Below are 12,576 nucleotides of genomic sequence, written 5' to 3'. Positions count from 1 at the left end.
AGTTATAATAGGAATCACTTGACAAGTTCAACAGGTATACAAAAGAGTGTCTATGACTGATGGAGAGGTTTGGGCCAGGACCCTTTTTATCCCAGAAATGGAAGTTGACAAGCTTTTCTGTAAAGCCAGATTAAATATTTCTTATGTTGAGGGCAACAGTCCCTGTTGCATGTGTATTTGGGGTTTTGGTCTTAGTTTTTACTAACATTATAGGAAAGACAAAATGCACCAGACAACCAAGGTGCTGGCTTTATTCAGGTTATTGGAATGGAGTCAACATTCACTAACAAGGAATGTCCCAGAGAAGGGGAAGAGGACCTGAGCTATACAAGGGGAGCCACCCATGAGTTTTAGGGAAGTCTTAAAGGAGATTGGAAACAATTTTTATCTTAGAATATGCCAGGGTGAGGTGGTCCTCTACACTTAGCCTCAGAAAACAAAAGATGAAGAGAAGGTTTAACCGTTGCTTTTTTCCAGGCCCACAGATCTCAGGTGAAGTTCATTCAATAGTGTTACCTTTAAATTTGAAAACCATTCTTAGATGTGGACCAGATAAAAACAGACTGCCAGCTAGACTTGGCTCTCAGGATATAGTTTGCCATGTTCTGTTTTGGAGGATTGTTTCATTAACAGCAGGCCATCCTACTGTGTACCGCACTTTTCCAATTCACCTCATCCAGGCACCAAATACTAGTTACTTGACATGTAATGGGTTTTTACCATGCCCCATCACCAGGTCAAGGCTTCCCTGGGGGCTCAGATGGTAAGAATCCACCCACAGTGCAGGAGACCCAGCTTCAATCCCTGTTGGGAAGAGCCCCTGGAGAAGGAAATGGAAACCCACTCTAGTACTCTTGCCTGAGAAATCCCATGGACAGAGGAACCTGGTGGGCTGTAGTCCACAGGGTTGTACAGACTCAGACACGACTGAGCATTAAGGATGCATCACCAGGCAAAGTACTTTATGAGCACCATTTTGCTTAATCTTCACAAAACCATCTGAGGTAGGTACAATTGCAATCCATTTTATAATAAAGAAGCCTGGAGTATCAAAAGGTTTAAAAAAAATGGACTAGTTGGAAAAAGGCAAGGCCCAGTTCCAACCCAGGCATGGGGTCTTAAGTCCAACACCAGGTCTCTTAACCATTGAGCAGTAGGTACCCTTCTAAGTTCCTAAGATTTGATCAGCCAGTGCCTCAACTCCCTGACTTTCTTTTGCTGTGTAGACCCAGCTCAAATATGGCTAGGTTGTCAGTTTATTTTTTTTTTTCTTCAATTTAACAGCTGCAAAACCTTAAAATGACTTTAATTTGAAAACATAGTTCTTTATTTCTTTAAACAAGCAAGAATTTGGTACATAACGTATTCATTCAGTTACTAAATTCAGAAAGCAGCATGTGATAAAAGTCCCAAAATGCTCTGTAATTTATGCCAAAACATCTTGGGTACAGAGCTAGATTTTTAAAAATTTCAGATATTTATGAGCATTATTTGTGGAAAAACATTGCCCTCAGCAGGTTATAAAATGTTATTGGTGTTCATGATTCTAATCATATGTTTCTTAGAAGGACTGGATCCATCAGAGCCAAGCTGCTGTACTTGGCACAATGCCAAATCAAAAAACAACTTTGGTTGGGAAAGGAGCTGAATACAATTATTTGTAAGTTTTCTTTTTTTTCTGATCTATACCAAGGAAGAGAGCTGCTCTATGAGTCATAGCCAAAATATAGATATCCAGAGCCACCACTGAGCTAATTGGACATCACCTCTAGAAAGCTTCTTTAGAAAATGACAGCCCAAGCCAAGCATGAAAAGAGAACTCTATGCAAGGGTGGTACAGGCAAGAAGGCTCTGCTAAGACCTATGTTTTGCCAGGTGTCTAGGGTGTTAGGTGTTTTACTGAGGCTATCTGGTTGCAAGTAGCAGAAACCAACTCAAGCTAGCCAGGAAAAAAAGGAAAAATGAGAATTTCTGAGAGGGGTACAAGAGAATCTCAAGGAAACCCGTAACAGATATGCAGCCGGATCTGAAGAAGAGACTGCAGGGAGAGAAGGGAAGGACGTTAGGCCTCTCTTTCCACAGACTTGTGGTTACCAAGGGGGAGGGAGGGAGTGGGAGGTTGGACATAGCAGATGTAAGTTATTATATACAGAATGAATAAACAGCAAGGCCCTACTGTATAGCACAGAGAACTGTTGATATATTCAGTATGCTATGACAAACCATCATGGAAAAGAAGACTAAAAAGAATATATATATATATATATATATATATATATATATATATATATATGTATATAAACAGAATCACTTTACTGTAAGCAGAAATTAACACAACATTGTAATAGTCCATAATAAATAAGACTCTCTTTCCATCTCTCACTTATGCTCATCTTTACACAGCCTTCTGCTCCTTTTTGTTTTTTCTTTGCTTCCCAATCTCCATGGTAGAAAATAAGTCCACCCTGCAGCTCCCAAGTTTACATGGTAAAGGTCCAGTTACACGAACACTTTCAATTTTAAATTCCTAGGAGAAAGAGCCAAATCTTCCTGTTAAATTAATTTTCTACCCTTCATCCAGTTGACCAAGACCAGGAGACCTAGGGTCACACAGGATAAAAACTGTAGCTCAGAAACCAATCTCTACGAATCACAGGACAAAACAGAAGACCAATTCTCATAGAAAGAGATGGTCATTTACTTCCGTATCCAGACAAACAAGTCCTAAAGTTCTATACACCAGCCATCATAGTTCAGAAACTGCAATGTACCAGGGTCTCAAAATGGTAGCATGACACGGTGAAAACTATGATACCACCTGTTACAGACTAAATGTGCTTGTGTCCCCATCATCTCATTCACTGAGTCCTGTCAAGTCCGCCTCTAAAGCATTTCTTGAACCCATCAATTCTCTCTAATCCCACTGTTCCTGTCATTATCCAAAGAACTGTTTTCTCCCCACTTGGATTTCAAAAGTCCTCTGGCCCTCTCTCCTATCTTTCTCCATCTCGATTCTTGCCCCCTCCAATCCCCTCTCCACTCTGCAGCCAGGAAGATGGTTCTAAAACACAAATCTGATCCCATAACTGCCTTGTTTAAAATTTTTCAGAGCCTCCCCCTGCATTGAAATGAGAGACCAAGTTCCTTTTGAGGTTTAAGGAGGCCCTCTGGAACCTGACTGCTGTGATCTCTCCACCATTTACTCTCTGCCTCCGTCTCTTACCCTCCAGACACGCTGAACGGCTTTCAGATCCTTGAACACACCCTGCTGTCTCCCACCTCCAGGCCTTTGTACACACTGGTCCCTCCACCTTCAACACTTCCTTCTGCTTTCTCTACCTGTGTATGTTCCCATTTTCTGCTTAAACATCTCTTCAGAAAAACTCTCAAGCTTCCTACACCTGAGTCAGATGTCCCAGGGATGGGCACCCAGGACCCTCCACTTTCCCTAGCATGATATGTAACAGGATTGAGGTTTACTCATTCTTTTCCTCCACTGAGCAATAAGCTCCAGGAAGGCAGGAAGCCTATCTGTGCTGTTCAGCATTAAACCCAGAGTATCTATTATAAACCGGGCATTTAATAAGGATTTATAGCAGAAACAGCCTGAAATCTATGCTTTTCTATTTCCCGCAGACAGAAATCTCTACAGTCTTTTTCCACCCTCCTCCCCCCACCAAAAAAGCTCCCTGTCCTCAGTCTTCTGGGTGTGCGGCACACATTCACAGGGGTCATGTGGATCTTGCTCAGCATAAACATCAACAGAGTCAGCTTATGATGACTCCACCACAGTTAGAGGAGAGCTGATGGGAGAAATGTTTATCTACCCTGTGCTCCTGCCCTGAGCCCCATTGGCTGTCCCCTTGCCAGGGCTAGATGTTCTGGGCAGCACCTTAGGTAGCCCTGAATTGCAGTCGATTCTGCTCATGAAAATACCAAACACCTCTGACTTTGTAAATATCGCCCAATATCTTTTGAAAACCCTTAAGGTCCATCTAGGCAAGGCTATGGTTTTTCCAGTGGTCATGTATGGATGTGAGAGTTGGACTGTGAAGAAAGCTGAGCCCCAAAGAATTGATGCTTTTGAACTGTGGTGTTGGAGAAGACTCTTGAGAGTCCCTTGGACTCCAAGGAGATCCAACCAGTCCCTCCTAAAGGACATCAGCCCTGGGTGTTCTTTGGAAGGAATGATGCTAAAGCTGAAACTCCAGTACTTTGGCCACCTCATGCAAAGAGTGGACTCATTGGAAAAGACTCTGATGCTGGGAGGGATTGGGGGCAGGAGGAGAAGGGGACGACAGAGGATGAGATGGCTGGATGGCATCACCGACTCGATGGACGTGAGTTTGAGTGAACTCCGGGAGTTGGTGATGGACAGGGAGGCCTGGCGTGCTGCGATTCATGGGGTCGCAAAGAGTCAGACACGACTGAGCAACTGAACTGACTGACTGACTGAATATCTCAGAAATGGATTTAGAGGGAAAATTTGTAAACCCACATAATGAAGTGAAAGTGAAAATCGCTCAGTCGTGTCTGACTCTTTGCGAGCCCATGGACTGCAGCCTGCCAGGCTCATCTGCCCATGGAATCCTCCAGGCAACAATACTGGAGTGGGTAGCCAGCCAGTACCTTCTCCAGGGGATCTTCCTGACCCAGGGATTGAACCTGGTTCTCCCACATACTCACATAGGCTGGGAGCTAAACAACAAAAAAAGGGTGTGATGGCATACCCTTCGGCTCTTAAGGTTTTCTAGTTAAGGAAACCAAGACACAAGGAAAAGATGGATCTTACCCCAGGTCACACACCTTCAAAAGAAAGAAACTAGGAGGCCCAAGACCAGAATTCATGAGTTTTTACTCTTTTAACTACAGCAAGATTTTCCCCAAAAGAAAATGTCAACATGGACTTAAGGCCCAAGGCACTCCCTGTACATCCCAGCCTCCCATCCCTACATGGAATGTTCTCTCTTCTCTGATACAGGACTCGGGTACCTGCTGTCCTCCTACATGAAGAGCCCGGTCTCAGCTCTGCAAGCAAGTTAGTTCTTAAAACACTTTCTGATTGACAGAAACATTTTTCTGAAAAGTGATACAATTAAGATACACCCTAGAAACCAATTTGAGGCTGATTCTGCCAAATTAAGCTTTCTGAAGAAATTGACAAGCAACTTCAGGAAAATCACCAGTTAATCTGATTTTCTTTTTCCCTACTGAATTTTTAAAGATGTCATAGACTGCCTCTTTCGCTGAATTTCTTTTTTTGGTTTTAATATCATATTGACTCACTGTCAACAAAAGCAAAGCATTTTATTTCTCAGGTTCTCACCTTAAATTGGTTCCTCTTATGCTCCAATGGGTAACATTTCCACTTTCTGAGATTTTTGAGGAATTTAAATGGCTTGTAGCATTTTGATTGGGATTTTAGTTTTCTCGAGAATTGAGGGAGAATGAACTGGATTGACCAGTAACAGATTAAGTATTTCTAGAATTTGCCCAACCTTGTACATAGTTCTTGGCATCTAATCTTGATGACCCAAATAACTTAGTTGTGAACATAAAATGTATAAATACATCTGCCTACATATACAGATAACCAATTTTCCCCAGGAATTAAATATGGAATGTATGTGTGTGTTAGTTGCTCAGTCGTGTCTGACTCTTTGCAACCCAATGGACTGTAGCCCACCAGGCTCCTCTGTCTATGGAATTTTCCAGGCAAGAATACTGGAGGGGGTTGCCATTCCCTTCTCCAGGGGATCTTCCCAACCCAGGGATCAAATCCGGGTCTCTTGCATTGCAGGCAGATTGTTTACCAACTGAGTCACCTGTAAATATAGCGGTCGCCTATAAATATACTTGTAATTTACAGGCAAAGCCTGTAAATATGGAATACGGATATTTATTTACACATTTAAAGAATATTTTGAATGCATAAATAAAGATGGTCAAATACACAGATGCAGCAGGAAGGAAACTGAAGAGTGATTGCTCCGTGTCTCACTATGGTGAAGCCTGTGTTGTACATCCATCCAAGCGGTGACAGGGGATCTTTCAATCAAGACTAAACTACTGGCTCACTGAGCAAGACACCATGCCCAGACACAGCACTCAGAGGTCCGGTATGTGAAAAAAAATAACTTAGATGATGCTTATATTTAGTCTTATCTCAGCTTTTTCCTGGAGGAGGAAGTGGCAACCCAATCCAGGAAGCCTGGAGAATCCTATGGACAGAGGAGCCTGGCAGGCTACAGTCCATAAGGTCACAGAGTCAGACACAACTGAGCATGCACACACGGCAGCTTTCCCCATAAAGAAGGCTGAGTACCAAAGAACTGATTTTTTTTTTTTAAACTTTACATAATTGTATTAGTTTTGCCAAATATCAAAATGAATCCGCCACAGGCATACATGTGTTCCCCATCCTGAACCCTCCTCCCTCCTCCCTCCCCATACCATCCCTCTGGGTCGTCCCAGTGCACCAGCCCCAAGCATCCAGTATCGCGCATCGAACCCGGACTGGCAACTCGTTTCTTACATGATATTCTACATGTTTCAATGTCACTCTCCCAAATCTTCCCACCCTCTCCCTCTCCCACAGAGTCCATAAGACTGTTCTATACATCAGTGTCTCTTTTGCTGTCTCGTACACCAGGTTATTGTTACCATCTTTCTAAATTCCATATATATGTGTTAGTATACTGTATTTATGTTTTTCCTTCTGGCTTACTTCACTCTGTATAATAGGCTCCAGTTTCATCCACCTCATTAGAACTGATTCAAATGTATTCTTTTTAATGGCTGAGTAATACTCCATTGTGTATATGTACCACTGCTTTCTTATCCATTCATCTGCTGATGGGCATCTAGGTTGCTTCCATGTCCTGGCTATTATAAACAGTGCTGCGATGAACATTGGGGTACACGTGTCTCTTTCCCTTCTGGTTTCCTCAGTGTGTATGCCCAGCAGTGGGAGTGCTGGATCATAAGGCAGTTCTATTTCCAGTTTTTTAAGGAATCTCCACACTGTTCTCCATAGTGGCTGTACTAGTTTGCATTCCCACCAACAGTGTAAGAGGGTTCCCTTTTCTCCACACCCTCTCCAGCACTTATTATTTGTAGACTTAAATGGAATCACAGATAAATAGCCTGGAGACAAGGATTGAGAAGATGCAAGAAAGGTTTAACAAGGACCTAGAAGAAATAAAAAAGAGTCAATATATAATGAATAATGCAATAAATGAAATTAAAAACACTCTGGAGGCAACAAATAGTAGAATAACAGAGGCAGAAGATAGGATTAGTGAATTAGAAGATAGAATGGTAGAAATAAATGAATCAGAGAGGATAAAAGAAAAACGAATTAAAAGAAATGAGGACAATCTCAGAGACCTCCAGGACAATATTAAACGCTATAACATTCGAATAATAGGGGTTCAGAAGAAGAAGACAAAAAGAAAGACCATGAGAAAATACTTGAGGAGATAATAGTGGAAAACTTCCCTAAAATGGGGAAGGAAATAATCACCCAAGTCCAAGAAACCCAGAGAGTCCCAAACAGGATAAACCCAAGGAGAAACACCCCAAGACACATATTAATCAAATTAACAAAGATCAAACACAAAGAACAAATATTAAAAGCAGCAAGGGAAAAACAACAAATAACACACAAGGGAATTCCCATAAGGATAACAGCTGATCTTTCAATAGAAACTCTTCAAGCCAGGAGGGAATGGCAAGACATACTTAAAATGATGAAAGAAAATAACCTACAGCCCAGATTATTGTACCCAGCAAGGATCTCATTCAAGTATGAAGGAGAAATCAAAAGCTTTTCAGACAAGCAAAAGCTGAGAGAATTCTGCACCACCAAACCAGCTCTCCAACAAATACTAAAGGATATTCTCTAGACAGGAAACACAAAAACGGTGTATAAACTCGAACCCAAAACAATAAAGTAAATGGCAACGGGATTATACTTATCAGTAATTACCTTAAACGTAAATGGGTTGAATGCCCCAACCAAAAGACAAAGACTGGCTGAATGGATACAAAAACAAGACCCCTACATATGTTGTCTACAGGAGACCCACCTCAAAACAGGGGACACATACAGACTGAAAGTGAAGGGCTGGAAAAAGATTTTCCATGCAAATAGGGGCCAAAAGAAAGCAGGAGTAGCAATACTCATATCAGATAAAATAGACTTTAAAACAAAGGCTGTGAAAAGAGACAAAGAAGGTCACTACATAATGATCAAAGGATCAATCCAAGAAGAAGATATAACAATTATAAATATATATGCACCCAACACGGGAGCACCACAGTACGTAAGACAAATGCTAACAAGTATGAAAGGAGAAATTAACAATAACACAATAATAGTGGGAGACTTTAATACCCCACTTACACCTATGGATAGATCAACTAAACAGAAAATTAACAAGGAAACACAAACTTTAAACGATACAATAGACCAGTTAGACCTAATTGATATCTATAGGACATTTCATCCCAAAACAATGAATTTCACCTTTTTCTCAAGCGCACATGGAACCTTCTCCAGGATAGATCACATCCTGGGCCATAAAGCTAGCCTTGGTAAATTCAAAAAAATAGAAATCATCCCAAGCATTTTTTCTGACCCCAATGCAGTAAGATTAGATCTCAATTACAGGAGAAAAACTATTAAAAATTCCAACATATGGAGGCTGAACAACACGCTGCTGAATAACCAACAAATCACAGAAGAAATCAAAAAAGAAATCAAAATTTGCATAGAAATGAATGAAAATGAAAACACAACAACCCAAAACCTGTGGGACACGGTAAAAGCAGTCCTAAGGGGAAAGTTCATAGCAATACAGGCACACCTCAAGAAACAAGAAAAAAGTCAAATAAATAACCTAACTCTACACCTAAAGCAACTAGAAAAGGATGAAATGAAGAACCCCAGGGTTAGTAGAAGGAAAGAAATCTTAAAAATTAGAGCAGAAATAAATGCAAAAGAAACAAAAGAGACCATAGCAAAAATCAACAAAACCAAAAGCTGGTTCTTTGAAAGGATAAATAAAATTGACAAACCATTAGCCAGACTCATCAAGAAACAAAGGGAGAAAAATCAAATCAACAAAATTAGAAACGAAAATGGAGAGATCACAACAGACAACACAGAAATACAAAGGATCATAAGAGACTACTAAGGATCATAAGAGACTACTATCAACAATTATATGCCAATAAAATGGACAACATGGAAGAAATGGACAAATTCTTAGAAAAGTACAACTTTCCAAAACTTGACCAGGAAGAAATAGAAAATCTTAACAGACCCATCACAAGCATGGAAATTGAAACTGTAATCAAAAATCTTCCAGCAAACAAAAGCCCAGGTCCAGATGGCTTCACAGCTGAATTCTACCAAAAATTTAGAGAAGAGCTGACACCTATCCTGCTCAAACTCTTCCAAAAAATTGCAGAGGAAGGTAAACTTCCAAACTCATTCTATGAGGCCACCATCACCCTAATACCAAAACCTGACAAAGATGCCACAAAAAAAAAGAAAACTACAGGCCAATATCACTGATGAACATAGATGCAAAAATCCTTAACAAAATTCTAGCAATCAGAATCCAACAACACATTAAAAAGATCATACACCATGATCAAGAACTGATTTTTTGAATTGCAGCTTTTGAAATGTGGTGCTGGAGAAGACTCTTAAGAGTCCCTTGGACTGCAAGGACATCAAACCAGTCAATCCTAAAGGAAATCAACCCTGAATATTCTTTGGAAGGACTGATGCTGATGTTGAATCTACAATACTTCAACCACCTGATGCAAAGGGCCAACTCATTGGAAAAGACCTGGATGCTGGGAAAGATTGAAGGCAAAAGGAGCAGCAGAGGATGAGATGGTGGGATGGCATCACCAATTCAATGGACATGAATTTGAGCAAACTTCAGGAGATACTAGAGGACAGAGGAGCCTGGCGTTCTGCAATCCATGGGGTCCCAAAGAGTCAGACACAACTTAGCAATTGAACAACAGCAGTTTTCCCCTCTCCACACTCCTAGCTCCAGTTACAAAACTATCCTTGTTTCAACTTGACCTTAACTAGAAATAATAACAGCTAACATCTGTCACTGTCTGTCAGCCACTGCTCTGTGTTCCCAACATATGCTTGTGCATTCCATCTTAATGGCGACTACTAGTAGAGGCATCATCTCATGTCCTGGATAAGCAAGCAGAGAAGCAGAAAGGCTAAATAATCAGCACAAAGAATTTGGACCCAAGTCATCTTCCTAGAGTCCCATGTCTCTACATCAGCATTTCTTGGAATCTGGTGCATGAAAATGATCTCTCTGGCTAATACCTAGTTTAAGGTGTCCTCCCTAGAGTAGGAAATGGAAACCCATTCCAGTATTCTTGTCTGGAGAATCCCATGGACAGAGAAACCTGGTGGGCTACAATCCATGGGGTCACAGAGTCGGACACAACTGAGGTGACTTAGCACACATGATGTCTGACTCACCCCCGGTTGTCCAAAATGCTATTTCCTTTCTAAAGAAGTACTTGGATCCGTTCTGTTGGAACATCAGGCATTGTGGAATGATAGAAAAAGTTAATAGCTGGGGAGATCCTGATACTGCCCCTCAGAAAACACCAAAAAGTCTTCTGACTTGTACTTTTTTTTTTCTAGTTTTATTCAGAAATAATTGACATACATTACTGTAAGTTTAAGGTTCACAGCATAATGAACTAAACTGCATAAACTATTGTGAAATGATTACCATAAAAAGTTTAGTTAACATCCATCATCTTGTACAGGTACAATAAAGAGAGAAAGCAAAAAAAGGAACAATTACTTTCCTTGTGATGAGAAGTCTTAGAACCAGTCTCTTAACAGCCTGCATGTATGTCACACACAATAATGTAAATTCCAATCATCATGCCTGCTACATCCCTAGTACTTACTTTACTTATAACTGGGAGCTTTTTGACCACCTTCCTCCCATTTCCCCTCCTCCCACCCCTGATGACTTGCACTTTTAAGAAGCAAGGAGCTGTAACAAATTTAGCCTCAGAACAGGATGCAAATGGCTCACATAAAAAACAACAAGAAGATGCCAAAGTCTGTTCCTGACTCATTCTGTTCTCTCTTGAGAGAAGAGTGGTTGGCTCCAAACACTCCAGCATAAACCCAATAATCTCAGCAATTACTGTGCACACATGAGTGGCATGAGTCATCTTGGCTCAGGCAAGATGAAGGGTCTGAGATAACAGCCACATTTTTCAGGCATTTTAAGCTCTTTTAAGCAAGGTTTAGAGGACTTTTTGTTGTTGGTGGTGATGGTACTATTTCACCTGCACTGCATTTCTTTCCAGATTAGAAGGGTAGGTATTATAAGACCCACCCTAAAGATGAAGAAACTCAGATCCAACAAAGCCTTACCCCATAGCTTATGATCTTCAAATGGCAGAGTCCAACTCAGTGGGAACATCGCTCCCCTGCAACTTGCTTTTCTCCTTGTGAACTGTTAGTTATTCTTCCAAACACAACTCAGATGCCACTGCCTCTGAGAGACTCCCCGAGGGCGAATTAGTCCCTCTTCTTATCAGTATGTTCCAAGTCTCTCTGGTTGCCCTGCATAGTGGCTTTAGTTGGAGGAAATTCTTTATACACCCAAGGGAGGGACTTAGTATAGCAAACTACAGAATGCAGGCCAAATTTAGCCAACTGTTTTTTGCACAACCCTTGGGCTAGGAATCAGAGAAGGCAATGGCACCCCACTCCAGTACTCTTGCCTGGAAAATCCATGGACGGAGGAGCCTGGTAGGCTGCAGTCCATGGGGTTGCTGAGATTCGGACACAACTGAGCGACTTCACGTTCACTTTTTACTTTCATGCACTGGAGAAGGAAATGGCAACCCACTCCAGTGTTCTTGCCTGGAAAATCCCATGGATGGAGGAGCTTGGTAGGTTATAGTTCATGGGGTTGCAAACAGTCGGACATGACTGAGCAACTTATGATATGATTATGGGCTAAGAATAGTTTTTATACTTTTAAATTAAAGGGCTTGAAAAGGGAAAGAGGAAAAGGATAAAATGGAACAGAGTCTATATGTTGTCTACAATGGTCTACAAAATGTTCTATCTTGTCCTTTACAGAAAACGTTTGTTGTGGCCAACATGAGTGGCTGCATGACATCACTCATCCTGGGGCCTCAATTCACCTCTCTGGTCATCTTCTCGTTACACCTGATGCTCCAGAAATATGAACCCAAAGGGCCGTGCAATTGGGTCCATATAATACAGTTTTTCCACACCTTCATATTCTTTGTTGATGCCAGGCCCTCTCTGTTGGCTTGTTTGATGTGAGTGTGTGTGACCCCATGGACTGCAGCATGCCAGGCCTCCCCATCCATCACAAAATCCGAAGTTTACCCAAACTCATGTCCATTGAGTCAGTGATGCCATCCAACCATCTCAGCCTCTGTCATCCCCTTCTCCTCTTGCCTTCAATCTGTCCCAGCATCAGGGGGTTTTCAAATGAGTCAGCCCTTTGTAGCAGGTGG

The 12,576-nt window shown here is 41.4% G+C and overlaps 1 long non-coding RNA gene across 1 annotated transcript in view; it reads right to left on the bottom strand.

Moving 5' to 3' along the window:
* The window catches only part of LOC147344023 (uncharacterized), a 243,916-nt gene extending 232,132 nt beyond the window's left edge, over positions 1 to 11,784 (bottom strand). Inside the window, exon 1 of the long non-coding RNA XR_015155594.1 lies at positions 11,453 to 11,784. This is a non-coding gene — a long non-coding RNA (uncharacterized LOC147344023). The remainder of the gene's footprint in view (positions 1 to 11,452) is intronic.
* Positions 11,785 to 12,576: the final 792 nt, after the last annotated feature.

Source organism: Bos grunniens, chromosome 26 (assembly GCF_055505025.1).
Source record: "Bos grunniens cultivar Pamir isolate PY7600 chromosome 26, Bosgru_T2T1.0, whole genome shotgun sequence".
Taxonomy (NCBI): Eukaryota; Metazoa; Chordata; class Mammalia; order Artiodactyla; family Bovidae; genus Bos; species Bos grunniens.
The sequence above is the reverse complement of the archived record's forward strand: the minus strand, read 5'-3'. Positions and strand labels throughout refer to the sequence as shown.